General features: G+C 45.5%; 1 protein-coding gene across 5 annotated transcripts in view; it reads right to left on the bottom strand.

Annotated features, from left to right (window-relative positions):
* The window catches only part of zmiz1a (zinc finger, MIZ-type containing 1a), a 99549-nt gene extending 83573 nt beyond the window's left edge, over positions 1-15976 (bottom strand). For 3 of the 5 annotated variants that reach the window (XM_019259665.2, XM_019259666.2, XM_019259667.2), the window contains exon 1: positions 15713-15974. The gene's annotated coding sequence lies outside the window, so the exon portion shown is untranslated. Of the gene's footprint in view, positions 1-15712 lie in introns of all 5 variants that reach the window. The other 2 variants (XM_019259671.2, XM_019259668.2) reach the window with 2 other exon arrangements.
* Between the last annotated feature and the right edge of the window lie 1419 nt (positions 15977-17395).

Genomic DNA, 17395 nt, shown 5'->3' with positions numbered 1-17395 from the left:
TGTGGAAATTTTCAGTGCGTGTCTGCACATCATGTAAATGTGTGTGCACGTTTTCAATGTGTGTGTGCACGTTGTCAATGTGCGTGTGCACGTTTTGAATGGGTACGTGCACATTGTCAATGTGCGTGTGCACGTTTTCAATGTGTGTGTGCACATTGTCAATGTGCGTGTGTGCACGTTTTCAATGTGTGTGCACGTTTTCAATGCAAATTTGCACATTGTCAATGTGTGTGTGTACATATTTCAATGTTTTCACCCTAAACGGCCTCCCATATCACTCTGTAGCTTGTGGTTCTCTGACAGCTTCATTCATGCTGTCACTTCCATCTAAATGCACACTAGTGTTGACCCTCCCGTATATGAAAACACACACACACACACGCACGCATGGACGTGAGCACATTTCGCATGTATGACAGCGTTGTCTAAACTCATGCTGAGGCTGCGGCCCTCAGTACGAGCGTATCTGACTCCAGCATCATTATCGCCATTCAAAAGGTCAAGCACAGTGCTTCCAGCCTCTTCTTTGTGATTTATGCCTTTGTGCTATTACCTCTGTTCACATTAATCTCCATCTGTAAATCTAATCACACCGCCTCGCCATCGCAGCTCCTGCTGCTCTCAGGACAGAAGCCGTGGCCGACGGGGAAAAGAGCTTATGTAAATACGTCGCTGTTGACACAAGATGGGTGGCACACGGTGCCTCGCTGCTATGATGAGCCACGGCGATCAGGTGGCAGATAAGAACAACCGTCACTTTATCGTTGTTAGTTTTCATTTACTGCCGCCGTTCATCTTGATATACTTCTCGTTTCTCCGGGAGCGTTTTTTCTCAGCTCATCTGAAGAGACCGAGGTTACTGAAAGGAACGAAACAATGCAGACACAATGCTGTAGTAGTCAATAAATAACTGGAGAGAAGTTGTCACTCACGGTGACGTGAAGCATCATCAAGTAAAAGCACCACCAGGCGTGCTTTGCCCTCATGTGAGCTAATAATTATTACCTTCAACCGATTGAAGCGTCACGAAAGCATCCACTCTCGCGTGCCTTGAAGCAGCCTTGGAGCACTTTGAGTGCCAGAGTGGCCGGACGCGGCTGCCACATGCAATGTAAAGACTTAATCGGGTCTCCTGTGCGGAAGCACGGCGGGCGCTCTCTGAGAGAATTCCCTTCTGCGAGGGCTGATGGGAACCTTGGCGATGACACCGAGGAGCCCGCAGGCCTGTCAGCTCGTCCTCGATGCGGCTCGATTCAGCACTCCGCTCCGGAGAACTTCTACTGCTGCACTGACACGCACTCGTACACTGGCTGACACGAATCTCCAGCATCACTTCAAAACATCCACTCAGTCCCTCAACATCATACTTGACATGTGGCGTGTGTGTGTGTGTGTGTGTGTGTGATTCTCACCATAAATGCAGGCTGAATCACTCTGGCTATTAGATGAGATACTGTGTGGCACACAACCATCTCAAGATAAAGCCCAAATATGTAAGAGAGCAGCAGTGTATTAGCATAAAAGCAGCTGGACCTGAGGCTGCAGGGAAGATTCTGTGCTTCATCACAATGTTTATCTAACCTTAGGCAAGCAATTTTATCACTAGACGCAGATTCATTCAATTAATAAAACAAAAACGGATGATAATATCAATGAAATTTTTATAAATGATGTCTTAGAAGTCTAGAAAGCCTTTGATGAGAGCAGATAGCGGCAATAAAGCACGCTAATTGCAGCAATCTGTTGCGAGCATCGCTTTTTAAATGCTCAACATACAAGAGGAGTTTGAAGAAATCAATACAAAGCCCTAATTCCTTTGACAGATATTATCAACTCGAGATTTTTAAGATGGTGACTGATACTCTGTGTGCCACCAAAATGCAAGGAGAGAGCTCTTAATAATTGATGGCGCTGGAGCAGGGAGATTTTTTAACCGCTCTCCTCCTGTTATCAATCATTAATGGAGTTTCCATCAAAAACACTTCAACCCCTCAAGTATCAAATCTCTCTTGAAGGTGGAGGGCCCCGCATTCAAACATCCCACTTAATCAAAGGGCACACAATGCACCCCCACATCCCATCCCGCCTCCTCGCATTTCCGCTTGTGCAAATTAGGATAATAACAGCGCAAATTGCTAAATTGTTCACAGCGCAAAGTGTAAAAGTAGACATTTTAGCTGAGGTCTTCTTGTGAGTGATGAGGGTTAATGGGAAAATTCTAAATGTTTAAAATGACAGGGTTGGAAACAACCAGCCAACCAGTGTTTTTGTTGTTGTTGTTGTTTTTTTTACTTTCTTTCTCTCCTTGCTGTGTAAATGCAGAGCTGTTTAAAGCTCGGTCTATCTATCTAGCTCGCTCTGCTCTGTAAAGCTGCGAGGCCCGCCTGGTCAAAGTCATACAGGACACGATGTGCATCAGCGACACTCACAAAGAGCCGTAACACTGCTGTTACCCTTTAAAAAACAACCACAAGGTTAAACACAGCGCTGTATGTGCACGCACAGTAAAAGACGGACAAACACACACACACACACAGGCAGAGTTTACTGCTTGCGACTGACTTATGAGGAGGGGGGGTCAGCCAAGATCCTTCTCCACCACCCAGCTGAGGTTATATTATGTGAAATGGACTTATATTACTGCAGCATCTTCTCCGACAACCCCACAGCTTCAGATGCCACATACACATCACACACACACACCCTAGACTACATGAGCGCTGCGGCTAAGTGATAGCAGAAATGATAGAGTATTCCTAATTACCCATCAAGATGGTTTTGACAGTGTTCTGTGTGCCAGTGATCAGTGTCATGGCGCAGCGCCAGCAGCGACTCGGTTCTGTTTGATTTGTAGCTGCAGCTGAGTAGCGGGTGGTACATCAGGAGAGCTGCAGTGGCACTTTCACTTTCTCTCCCTCCCTTTCTCCTTCTGTCAAACCCCCCTCCCTTCTTCTTCTCCTCCTCCTCCTCCTCCTCCCCTTTTCTCTCCCCAACACTCGCACTGTCCTGTTTCACTGGCCCGACCTTGCCTGTCATCAGTATAAAACACCTTTTCCAGGCTGCTGCATAACGGGCGCACAGAGAGGACACTAAGAGGATTCTGTTGGAGAAACTTCTAGCCTGAAGAAGAGTTCACGGGCAAAAAAAGCAGGATGCATCAGGACAACGAGGCCTGAAACATGGACACAGACATGCTTACATAACAAAGATGATCAGGTGCTTGGGTCATTCATAAGGCAACAAGAGGCTGTACTGTACTGCAGCTAAATACTAACATCATCATCAGCATTCAGATATTTAGCAGGTAGAAGCTAATCCATGTTATCCACTTCATTCTAGCACACAGGACAAAGTGCAGCTGAAGCTGATGGGGCTGTCATTGGTTTTGCAGATGTTCAAACCATAAGCTGTCTTGTGAATTGAGGTTTGGACCTGATGATGATGAAACACAGAAAAGTTAAAGGATCACCAAAGAGGCTGTGAGATGTGTGTTTAAACTTTTACGACAAACCATCCGATAATAAGAGGGTTTTCATCCTCTTGGGACCATGAATGTCTATGAAAAGTTTCAGAGCAACCCATCCAGCATTCCTTGAAATATTAATATCAGTCTGGACCAAAGAGGCCGATATACAAATATGAGAATTTGCTTCTTTTATTCATTTGGGGACAAAAAAAAAGCAACTAGTAGACATCACTTTGGGCTCTACTGTGTGTTTTTTTTTAGAAATGATTAATCGATTAATCAAATATCAACACACTTATCTAAAAGAATATAACTGCTAGTCGCAGTCCTACCTAATTAAAAAAAACTTATAACGGCTATAAAGGCATGTGTTAAGATGTGCAGTCACTGATGTAATGAGATACATTATGACAGTGCAAAATAAGATACATCAAGGTGAATGGGGGTTATTGAGCACAAACATGAACCTATTAAAAAGTGATTTATACAGTGTAAGCATACTGTGAGCCTTGGCTGTGGTACTGTAAGTGAACAGAATTAATGCGCGGAGCCAGCCAGCTAATATTTGCTTAGCGAATGTTATCTGGAATTTGCAGCGTAGATAGTTTTTTTTTTTTTTATGTCTTTAAAGTGTACACTGGACACGAGTTTGTCTGGTCATATGTCGTTCTAATCTTAAAGCAGCAGCTCTACTTACGGGCTATGTTATGATAGTGCTCCAGTATATTAACTTACAGCGTGGAACCTCTTTGAAACGGACATATGTAAACAATCATTTTCAATTTTACTGTTATCTGCACTCAAAAACACATTGACATTCAGATCATGGAGCCATCATGGGCTTGAGGTTCTGCCAACGAAGTGTCACAGGTCAATTATCTTTCAAAAGATAACAGCCGTGCCTGCCATTTATCTAATCTCGGGCCTGATTTCTATCGCAGGGATTTATACTAAGTAAACAAGATGTTAAGATATTCTTTTTGAAAGAGGACAGGCGTCATAAAGAGGACTAATCTGCTCGTCACACATGCTACGTCTTTTACTTTGTGACTCTGCTGACTCACATGAGATGCGCTGAATCAAAGCAGCTTCGGATTCAGTGACTCAGGAGCTTTGTGAAGCTGACTATTCTCGAGGCTTTGAGTTCATCAAACGGGTCTACTGCTTTATCTTAAAGGACCATACCGGTGGCTTTGTAGCATGGTTCCAGACCTCTGAATCACTGGCCTCTGAATCGCTGGCCACATCTCAGATCTCACATCTTCTTTCAGCAATTCAAAATGCCGTTGTGCTCACTGACCGTTGCAAACAACAAAGCCAGCCAGAGCTTTGTCTTCAAAACAGAGATCATATTTTGCTGCACCAGATACAGAAAAATAGTGCCTGAAACAACGGGCACAGTAATGGCTTTAAAACACGACTTAGACTTCAGTTTTCACATTTCTATATATGTTAACTGCTCCCAATAACTGCTAACCACTTTAGTGATGACTGAAAATGATGTCGATGAGATGCATACATCACACACATCACAACCAAATGATTACCAACCACTTTTTTAAAAAAGCACACCATAAGTCTATAAAGGTTTCCTTTCTCTGCCTTTTAGACAGCCTTTGGTGGCTCAGATCAACTTGAAAATCAACTTCAAGAGAGCAAAAACTTGTTTGAGATATCTCACAATCCCTCACAAAGCCGTTGCAACCTTTATGCCCTTTTGTTGTAATCAAAGTTGCTCTACAGTTGTGTGATATTTTCGTTGTAAACACAGACCATTTTCAAGACTCTCCAACATCTGAGAGCTGTTGACGGATGAACGCTGAGAAGCGCTGACGGGCTGTGTTGTGAGAAAATCAAATCCGAATGGCAAGCGAGCAGACATGGATGTAAAAAGGAGCACGTGGGTTTAGTTGTTTCTGGCTTTCAGATGCTGTAACAAAACGCACCTGCAGGAGTTTTTACTCTCGGCTGTAAACTCGTCATACATCATGCATTCAGACATAACTTAATACTTAATGCACAGTGATGGATTAGTTATCTCAAATTAAGTCTTTGAAAGTTAAAATTCATGATTTGGTGAATTGATCACAGACGCATGTGGAATACAGTGTAAGTAATTCGAGTAACCGGGCTGCAACATGCAAAACTGCTGGCATGGTTCTTTGAATTTGACAGTCCCTCTTCAACATTTCACATTTTTCGCTAAACATCTTTGCTGAGCGTCTATCAGCCTTGTCACTTGGCATGAACCCACCCATTTTGAGGAAAGAGCTACCTCTGCAACACCAATAAATGTCAAAACACTGAGCGGGCTCAATACGCAGCCATTAATCTCTCAAGAAGGTATGTGAAGTATCAAACTTGGCAGACACCGTGTATGTCAATCCACAGTAAGACTCTTTCTAACACAAGTGAACAGCCGCAATTAACACCCTTTTATTCATTCTGTCATTGGTTTTGTCATTAAGGGAACTGCCCCAGGCACAGACAACCAGTGTAACTGTCAAAAATCCTCCTTTCAGATCAGCTGCACGTCACCGCAGCTGACAAACAGCCTGATAAAACCGACATTTCGCCCTGCTCTCTGCACCTGTGTCTGCAGAGAGAGCTTTATCGGGAAGACATGGGACGCTGCCAGCCCAGTTTGACTTAGTGCTACAACAGTCCAAATGACAGACGCTCCGCATACAGACAACAAACAGCTTAATACCCCCGGCGCGTGCGCAGCTGAGTGCAATGTGAATTTTAATAAGACTGAGAAACACAGAGACCAAAAACACGGAGCTAGAGCTCTCTCCGATTGTCTCCCACGGTGTCTGGACTGGCGACTGCTACTCTTCATGACCCCGATACTTCGAGCCACAGAACGGATCAGGGACACTGTGCGACAGATGTCTGCCCTGGCGCTCTGTTCCAGGCATGAGTGCTGCTGGCTCCCACACCAAAGAAGAGGGAGGGGACGAGGCAAAAAAAGGGGAGAGAAACGGGGTGAGCGCAGAGGAGAAGATGGAAGGCACAGAGGAAGGAAAACAGAGAGTAGAAGAGGACAACCGGAAGGAGGTGGGAGTCTGTCCTCACCTCGCGCAGGCTTCATCGCTGGGACAAGATCTGCTCTGTCATGTTTCTGTCAGACAGCAACCAGTATGGTCAGAAAGTGACACTACAAGTTTAGACACACTTCAAGCTGCGACTCTCACCCCGACTGACCCGAGGGAGGAACAAGAGACCTCATGTGCACTATATCCCCATTAGTGCTTTTTTTTTTTTTTTAAATCAGCTCAGCGCAGGGAGGGAGGCCTGTGCACACCGAACAATGAACTTCTGCAGACACAAGTCTGGATCTACAGTAGACAGGCTGCTAAAACTAAAAGAAGCAAGCATAAAACTCAAGCGTATGACCTCCGCACAATGACTCTGCCGCTCTGCTTTTGGCTTTGAGGAGCAAGAAGAAGGGAGCTAATTATAGCCTCACAGCAGGATGGCCAGAAACAAACTTGATTATCATCATCGTCAAGAAGGCACAAAAGGAAACCTGCTGCCTCCCCCCTTCCACCACAATCCAATAGAGAGGCTTTTAGCCTTCGTAATGATTTACAAAGTGACAAGTCAAACAGATTTACTGTGACAGCCTGAAAGGGACCAGCACGAACACCATTATTGCTCACGTGACCAGACCTCCTCGCCCTTCTCCTATTCCCCTTTCCTCTGCCATCTCCTCTCTCTCTCTCCCCTCCCGCCTGTTCCAGGGGACAGCGAAGAATGAGGCTGTCTCAATGGAAGGCAGGCAACAAGCCTATTCAACCCACACCCCACACACCCCCCCTCGCTCAACACGAGCCCCCTTCAAACGCGAGGGAAAAGCTCTGCTTTGTGGAAGTTAGTTACTTAAAGCGACAGAGCGCCCCCCCCAACCACCCATCCACCCACCCACCTCCTCCTCCTCCTCCTCCTCCAGATAAGGATCTGGTCACGGAAAACTTGTGGCACGGTCTAAATGGAGATACCTTTGTACAATTTTAACACCATTACCGAAGGTTTATCAGATTTAATGAGCCATGAATGTGGAGTGAGATTTTCAGCTCGCAGAGGCAGCTGACAACATTTGTGTAGCGGCCCTGCCCCTTCCAGTGGCCATGAAACGCTGTTAAAAACACTCATTAACCTGCGCAGGAGGATCATTAAAAAATGGAAAACATTAGGCAATCGTTGCACCACACTTCCCATTGTTATTACTTCTTGTAATAAGTGCTTTTTCTGCTTCGGTCTTCCACCCGTATTCATTAAAAGGCACCTTTTTGTGGCCTGAGTGACGGGATCTACTCTTAACTTTCATTTCCGCAGTCCTGAAATATGGAGCGAATTTATGTTTGAATAACATCACTCCCTCCACAAAGGCCTGAGACACTTTGCCTGGTGCAGTCATCATCCCACCACCACCACCACCCTCCACCTCCTCCCCTTTTGGAAGGTGAAAAACACCTTGGCTCTTCCAAGCTTTGAAAACAGAGCCACCCCTAAAACCATCAGAGCTGGCGGCAGAGAGATGTGTGCGGAGAATTCTCAAGGAGCAGAGACCCTCGGGCTACGCAGATTCAGTTTCCCCCTTTTCTGGCTTCCAAAAACAAAGGAATTCCAGAGAAAATCAGGGCAGGACCTCACCCCAAGCCAGCGCTGCTGCTGCTACTACTACCCCCGCCTTTCTCTCTCTCTCTCACACACACACACACACACACATTTCATGGCAACATACACACAGCACACCAAAGGTGATTTCATGCAACCATCAATGAGACACACCTCTCTTGTTATACAACCATGTTGATTTGATATCCGGGGAGACATGACAAGGAGAGGAGGGTGTGTGTACATGTGTGGGGGTAGGTAACACACTTTGTTTGGCATGTCTGTCTGTCTGCTGCTGCTGTTCTTGTTCTTGCTGACCATCGCTAACCAGCACAGACTTCTATCACCACACATATTAGCAGGATATTTAACAACAGCCTCAAGATTGTTGTGGGCCAGTAAACCCCCCTACCCTTCTCCCGACCCCTCCTCCGAATATATGAGTGAAGCCAGAAACGTGTGATGTCCTCACGTGTCTCTTTAACAATGTCAACACATGCCATTCAGCTTCCGCTCAGCTCCCACCAGGCCGCCATGTAAAGGTTACAGGAGGGCTGTGAAAACAATATGGCTGAGATGTGTAATTATTAGTGGTATTAGCAGCTGCTGATTTATGTAAAAAAAAAAAAAAAAAGTTATAGGTAGTTGTTGGGATATGAGTTGACGCAGAGGAGCTTTTAACAAATTTCATTACTTCTTTCTACTGGATATATTACCTGAGAATTGACTGAATAAGCAAGTTGCTACTTTTTTTAACGCGAGTAGTTAGTTAAGTTCAATCCATTACATAGTTGTCGACATATTTTCAGTCTGGACCAAAGTGATTCAGCATGATTCAACAAAAACTGTGGGAGTGAGTTAGACATTTTCTGTACCGACCATCCCTCTTCTTGTCACAAAGGCGTTTAACAGTGCTTCTGAAACCAGCAAAATAAATAAATGCAGCATCAGATCTGGATCTTATGAAGTCCGCTCCCTCTCCCTCACCCTTACTCATCATTTCTGTAAAATATAAGCAGAAAAAAAGCATATTTAAAACCAGTGTGTAGGATCTGATGGCATCTAGCGGTGCAGTTGCTGATTGCAACCCCGTCGCCTCACCCGCTCCTTACCTACAATGGAGGAAAAACTACGGTGGCCATGAAGCGTGTTTAAAACAGTCAATGTTTGATTTGTCTGTTCTGTGCTACTGTAGAAACATGGCGGTTCATCATAAATAGGACGACTCTTATTTTGAAAACATAGCTCTAACACTGGACCTTTAAGTTGTAAGGATGAGGAGTAAAATGATTTGTTTGTTGCAAATGCTCGTTTTTTAAATTTGTCTGACACAATCTATGTAGTATGTAAAGTCAAGAACATCTTTTATTTTTTACTAGGACACATATTTGTGAATAGTAACACACAACATCCTTTAAAAATCATAAAACACAGGGACCCTTGCTGTTTTGTCAATAATGTTTGCCAGATAATTAAAGAGCCCTGGGAGACAATGATAAACATTGTTTAGAGGCTGATCCCTGGCAAGCTCCAAGCAGTGTATCATTGCTGTCTCCGGAATACACACGATTAGCCTGGTCTCATTACTGTTATGATAAACGACGGCTTCAACCGCGGCTTCGGTTTGCTGGGAGGACGTACTTGTAACACAGGGAGATTAGAAGAAAAGTGGTGAAACACATTGCCCCCTGTAATAGACCAGGGATGAATGAGAGAGATGGGTTATCTGCAGTGTGATTGCAGATAATGCCTGTGATACTTGCAAAGTCAGGTCTGCAGCCAGTTATAGTACTTTTAACCACATTATAAATCGCTGAGATCACCGTTTAAAAAAAAACTGGACTTCTTTATTTGTTTTCGCTTCTCAACACAGCACTACCTTCTCCATCTCCCTCGCTCTCTCCCTCTCTGTGAAGTTAATGCTCCAGCTCAGCCCCGGCCCACCAGCCCGTCTCTCTTTACAGTTGGTGTATCCACACAGAGGTTTTAAAATATGCCCCTTTATCTGAGCCGCCCAGGCGGGAAAATGAAAGGGATGTCAGTCCTTAGAACCCTGGGAAAGCGTCTGGGCTCAACCGCCAGTGTCAAAACCGAGGGGAGGGCACCAAGCGGGCAAACACACTGCTCACAGTAATAGACTTTTTCTATCACCGAGCAATGTCGAAAAGCGGGAAGAAAACAGTCTTAGAGAGGCATTGGAGCTCAAGATTACATGCCAATATGATTTGAGGGGCTCTCCATAACAACCACAACTGGCTTCATTAACAGACCAAAAAGCACAAGTGAAAAATCAACATCCCGAGTACAGCCTTCGGCATGTCTGCAGAAATACTTATCCGCATGCAATACGCACCTCTGCAAAGAGAAATAGAAGCCGCTGTTCGACATGTACCACATTACAGCCTTTGCACTCTATGCAATGTTAGTATTAATGTTATGTGAGAGCAAATATTGCATGAGTCTCCCCCACATAACTGACATCGCAGGCAAAGAATAAATGCTGTCCCTTTGCATTAGCAAATCCTAGTTAATATACTTTATCGGAAAACAAGGAATCACGTATCCCTGGAGGCTACGTCGGAGACAATTCGAGCGCCTTCAGAGAATCTCTGCCATCACTCTCCGTCTCCCACGCAACCTCCACCAGAAAATCAACATCGCCGCGCACTCTGAGAGACAACAGTGCCGACTAGACAAGAGACTGTTTATAGCACAAATGATATTATAAACACAGCTTGTGGCGTATTATCTTTAGAAAAAGATTCATTACAGCTAGAAAAGATCTGCAACATGCTGAGCTGCGGGCTAACTAAAGTGTATGTCAAAATTAATCCCTATAACGTGGAATCATCTTCAAAATGCACTGCTGCTGTTTGAAAAACATTTTGACTTCTTGACTCGACCCAGCAGACGCGGATCTTCTCTCTGGACTGGTTTAGGTCTCAATACTTGGCATGAACTCAAGTGCCAGGCAGGCTTGCATGAGAGCGAGCCCGTGCGCGGTCTTTGAGTGACCCTGTCTGTCTGGACACAAATGAACCCATGTGGGACACTGTGTAAGGTGTGAAGACCTCTTGGAGGAGGCTGGCTTGCAGGCATGCGCTGGTATCAGGAGAGACAAGGCAAACACAGCAGATCAACGCTGAAACTGTAAACCCACTGACCCAGCATGAAGAGGGAGAGGGGACTAATTAGTGACTGTACTTACAACTCAAAAGGAGAGGGAGAGGGACGAGGAGAAAGGAGTGGGGCAGGAAGGGGGTGGTGATAATACACACACAACACACACACACCGAGCATGCAGTTGGAGGATGAGGACAATGAGTTTGTTTAGCTTAAACAGGATTTACAAGCCAAACAGACACACGCCAACGCCACTCACCCGGACACATACTATCTCTTTTCCTCCTCTCCATGACTATCCCCCTTTCTCTTTCTCTCTGTCTCTGCCTCACGACACAGACGCACACAGCTGAGACAAGGCTGTGTGAGGATTTCATCAGCGGTATAAAAAAAAAAAAAAAAAGTGAGGGTAATTGCTTGCGATGGTGAGAAGTCTTGAGTGCAGGCGGCAGCAGCGGTGGGCGAATGGATGGATGGATAGAGGGAACATTTTGTTCCTCCTGTGCGGGCTCCAACTCTCATATTGTTTCTGGTGAGGCCGGGTGTCATTTATGATTCAAAGGCCCTCAGCGTCTCGACGGATGGGAACAGGACGTGGCCATTTTGACGTCCCCTGCACTCGTTTCTCAAAGAACATCAAATCAAACATGCATGAGCCGGTGACAGGGGCAGGCAAGCAACTTTCTTTCTTTACTCTCCCTCTCTATTTCTCTCTCATTTATATATATATATAATATAGAATATTTATATATGATATTATAGTATATAATATGTTTCATTTCACTCCTTGTGTAGACAGCTCTTCAGAAGCTGATGTTTTGCCTATATTATAACACTTAAACAGATATCTGTCTGCAACACTGACAAAGACAGAGAACCTGTCTGAACCAATGCCAGAGGTGGAATATATCGTTTCCAAAATCTTTATTTATTAAAGGAAGGGTTAAGAGTGTAAATGATCCCTGAACAGCACCGCCCTGTTTCACACAACTGAAAGCAGCCGAGACAGCAACAGTTTTTTTTTTTTTTACAGTTGGTCTTCAAACAAAGCCTTTTGCTGCAACTTAAGGTAATAAAAAAGGCAGAGGGCTGAGCATTATTCACAGCGATCCTCCAGACTTTCTCAGCCACCTAAGGAGTTTAAACCAACCATGTTTCAGCCACAAGCCGAACCACAGTGCAAGGTTTGCAGCTTGAAGGACAGTGGTGACAGGCATGTGGCATTGAGGTTTTCTTATCCCTGAGCCTCATGTTTGGTCCACTTTTGGCTTCTCTATACAAAACTGATGTCACCACAGTCTGCCCATTTTCTCTTTATTAGTTACACTGCATTTACCAAAGTCGAAGAGAGCTTAGCTGCAGACTTATGGGTAGAATTACAACAACGTTTAGGAAGTAGTTAAGTGTCTGACACAAGGGGCACAACCTCAGCTCTAACTGAACATTTCAAGTAGTAACTCCCTCTAAGCCTTTATTCTGAAAATTAGACTTTAAAATGCTCTTAGGCAACACAAGTTTTTTCCTTATTAAAAAAGACCCAAAATAGGCACATTCAAAAACAAAGGCTTAGTCTAGATGAAAAGTACTGCCAAGTTGAACCACAAGTGAGACAGAGAGAGAGAGAGAGAGAGAAAAGAGACAGAAACAAAAGCTGACTTCTGCTCGGGACACGAGTGGGTGGGTTTGGGCTGATGGCGAGACACCAGACTACAAGAATCCATGTCAAGTGAACAGGCAGCAAGTATTTCACAGCACTCCTCGAACCACCACGAACAGTTAGATGAAATGTCAGGCTGTCAAAACATTGATTAGCGTTCACCAGGTTTTTAAGCACTTAGCGGGCTGCAGCTGTGCCGACACGCAGTAAACAGCGGCGGAGACCGTGCAACTTGGTAGATTGCTGAGTAACAAAAAGCTAATTACTCAGACATGAGTAATTAGTTCTTGTTTTGTTTTTTCCTGTACATACTTCTCATCGGTATTAACCCGGGCTGTTTCCACAGAAGTGTAAGATAGGGAGTAAGGTGCATTCACTGCCTTACTGCTTTCTGTGAATAATTATCCCGAGAGTTCGGAGAATAGCTGCAGGTGTTGGAAACCGATCCTCAAATCTGCGATATAACTTGTTGCAGCCTGATCTATTAAAAACGATTGAGAGATTGTTATAAGTCTCGAGAGCGCTGACACACTGAGACAAATATACAATATCTATCAGGCTTATACTGAGCACTCTCTTCATTCGGTTTCCTTGTTTGGTTTTTAGGGAACAAACATGCTGTTGCATATAAACATACGTAGTTTTCTTTCTCAAGCTGCAACTTGTAGCGCTGCCAGTGCATGTGTTGCCTCTCTGTCTCTGTTTTCACTATTTTCCCGGCATGGTCTCCTCCACATTGTGCCTCGGTAAGGGGGCCCAGACGATCCAGACTTCAGCGAGCACACTTGCATTTGCACCAAGCGCCTTCTTTAAAAAACAGCCTTTAAAAAAAAGCCAAATTTGATTTTGAAAGTGAGTCTACTGGAGCCTTTAGCCTGTTTAGTGAATCAGACACTCTTCTGTCTTGTCTCACAGCCTGGCTGGCTGGCTGGTTGCAGAGAGGCCCCATGAGGGACAACAGAAGGAAAGAAAACTCACACACACACACACACACAGACACGTGCGCGCACACAGACACGTACACGCACACTTCCAAGTTTCAAACAGTTGCAGATGGCTTTAATTCCTCGCCCTCTTTCTTTCACAATTTATCAGGTAACCTACTCTGAGCGAGCGTGCCTTCTTTTCATGCTTTGCTGAGATGACTTAACGCTGCTTCGGTTCGTCAGGAGAGGGGGGAAAAAAATAAATAAAAAAAAGAAGAGGGAGAAAAAAAAGTCGAACAGGCACTAATTAATGTGGTGCGGCTGACAAGTGTTGCTGCTGAAACTATTTCATTACATCACCAATTTAAATTACCAAAAAGGAAGGAGACACACTAGAGGGTGCACCCATGCGAAATCTGTTGTTTACACGCTCTCTTAGGCCGACATACAGGGAGTGGACACAATAACACGAACACCTGCAATCCTGTGCAATACTCCTGCAATAAAACAGACTGTGCGAAAAACCTGTAATGTTTAAACTTAGTCGAGACTGTGTGGGAGTTCGCAGGAAAACGGGGGCTTTTAGGAGCTTGAAGGATGGAGGATTTACTGCTGGTGGTGACACTGTATCCACTTGTTATCTCACCTGCACAGTCAGGCAGACATGACTGAGTATAGATTAGATATTGTCAAACATTTCTCAGGTATTGCTGCTTTAGCGCCTTATTAACGGGGGGGGGTCTTTTTTCATCCCCCTCCACTAAAGTTTTTTGCTGTCCTGTAGCAGGGTGCACGGTAACGAAAGAGCGCCAGTCTCCTCCTGCTCCACCTCCTCCTCCTCCTCCTCCTCTTTCTCTTCCTCCTCCTGTCGGGAGCCCCCTTCTCTGCTTTGCCGCTCTGCCCCGGCTGGCCTCACATCCAGATGGGAGGAATTTTTATGGGGAGGGTCCACCAGACTTAAGGCTGAGTCGAGCAAGCTCATCCACACTCGGCTGCAGAAAATGTGGTGCTGGATGTGTGTGTGTGTGGAGACAACATTAAAAGGTGTGTGTGTGCATGTAAATCAATAGGGAAAGTGGACACTTGACATTACAGTCACACCTGAGCATTAAATATTCACAATGCATTTAATTGTGAGTGTTTACTTTAGGGGCCACCCCACCAAAGGGTCCCTGTGACTTCACACTGGGAGCCACTGATCTTCAAATGATGAGCCAATCCAGCATTATGAGTGCATCAAGGTGCAGCTGCATTACATTGTGTCACTGTAACACATATGTGCATGTGTGCTAACTGCATTACAACAGGTAGCCTTGAAGGGAGTCACCATGCCCGGTCACACCGCTGACTGGGGAGCTAAATGGGCATACATTCTTAGTTTAGCATCAACCGAGCCATCAGCTGATCCACCGAGACGAGACGTTCATCCACGCACACAGACATGCAAGTTACTGGCACATTCCTGTCTAGTGTCTTCACTAAAAATGCATGCACCTACCTCGAAATAACCCTGCACACACATACACATACATACACACGCTGGCTCTCGCTCCAGCGCAACTCGTCCACACAAGGCGCACACACAGCGCTCACAAACCCGGGATCTTTACGCCGCGTAAAGGCGCTTCTGTTGCCGCTCACGCAGCCAGGATCTGCCGCTCCCCTCCTCCTCCACCACCACCACTACCACCTCCTCTCCTCTCCGCCCTCTCCTTCCTCCTGACACGAGTTCATCAGCGGCTGTTAAAGGTTTCCAGGAGGTCACCCCTATTGTTAGCAGGTTAGTATCTGTCCAGCGGGGGGAAGGCAAACCCCCCATCTTGAGAGCGACCCCAGCGCGCACACACACGCATACACACACACAAACGCTTTGCAAACACACCACAAAAAAAAAAAATAAGCAGGCGCCAAACTTACTTTGAGCGAGGATCTCCGCGTGTTGTTTCTCCAAACCTCGTGTTTACGGCGCTCCTCTCCGCTCCTCTCCTCTCTGCTCTCTCCACTTCACAAAGACGACGCGAGAGAGCCCCGGAGACGGTGTGAGTGACTGACTGAATCAACTACCGTAGAGCACGGCAAGTTGAAGTGTCAGATTACACTGGCTATTCAGTTACCAGAGAGAGAGCCGTGCTTTCGGCGGTCGCCGTGAAAATGCGACCTAGACTCACACACCCCCCCACCCCGCCGGCTGGAGGAGACACAGCGAGTGTAAAGGTGTAACTGCGCGCTAATGGGCTGCTAACAGCGCGTTTCACACTGGAGCGGAGTGCGGCTCGCAGCTCCGGCTATTGTCTGCGTCTGTGCCGGCGCAGCGCTGCTGGCTTGTGTAATCAAACCATTGGAAACGAGTTCATTCAACAGCAGCTCAGTTCATTTTAGTTCAAATGAAGTGACATACAGCAAGTATGGGCAGGATAGAAAACTGTAGCACTATTGTGGCATAGCAGCAATGCACAATGTCTCCCTCTCCGACCCCATAGACCTTTTAATAACAGAGCTTGGGATGTCAACCAGTGGAACCTTGTATGAGGTAATGTATTGATCTGTGTAATCAATGTCTCTGCACAGGTCCACACTGCTGATAGGACCACAGTCCACATTGATTAAAACAGTAATTTAGTTCATTAGTGCTCTCCCAATTCCCATCATAGGATGGCTCTGACCTCCTGGGTCACTTATATACATTAATGTACCTCATACTGTTCTACATCTCATTGACCATTCAGCTGAACATTTCCTGTTACAGTCATATGGTAGGCCTCTAAACCATCTAAACTACTTCTTATAGTGCTTTGATATTTGTATTATTACATTATTATTATTATTATTATTATTATTATTATTATTATTAATACTTTTAGTCATTTGAACAACGTTTTATCCAAAGCCACTAGGACATATTAGTGCAGCAATGATGTGATTAATACACTTTTGCCTTTGATGTGTCCTATATAGGAATATTGTTCACAGTGCGTAGTAATATTGAACTGTAAAAAAGTATAATTTCATTTCTCTGTCTTGTTTTATATTTCACTGACAACTTCTTCTTCTGTGTGTGTGTGTGTGTGTGTGTGTGTGTGCGCGCGTGTGCGTGTGTGTGTGCGTGAACCTTGTGCATCCTGCGCCCCGCTCCAGCAGGTCTGCAGGCAGTCAGGCAGGCGGGCCTCCGTGTTTTGCGGATGGCCGGTCTCCGGTGGAAGCCTCGGAATAACAAAGACGTGTTTGAGAGCAGCGGCAGGCTGGGCTGAGCGGTGACGTCAAGGAACAATGTCTCCCCTCCCGACACGCACACACACACACGCACGCAGGCAGGCACGCACGCACGCCAGCCAGCACACACACACGCGCACGCCAGCACACAAGCTCTTCCCTCTCTCTCTCTCTCTCTCTCTCTCTCTCTCTCTCTCTCTCTCTTCCTAGTCAGGCAAGGCTTGAACTGCCCAGAGGGAGGGCCGCTCAGCAGCTCGCAGTGCATCAGATAGAATCACTCACTCCTCATGCTGTGCATGCACACAGGATTTCTTCACTGTTTGTTTGTTTTTGCTTTGTTTTTGTTTTTTTTGCAGAAAGAGGAGTCACTACACAACATAATAAAAGTAG

This window comes from Larimichthys crocea, chromosome III, assembly GCF_000972845.2.
Source record: "Larimichthys crocea isolate SSNF chromosome III, L_crocea_2.0, whole genome shotgun sequence".
Lineage (NCBI taxonomy): Eukaryota > Metazoa > Chordata > Actinopteri > Sciaenidae > Larimichthys > Larimichthys crocea.
This window is presented reverse-complemented; position numbering and strand designations above follow the sequence as displayed.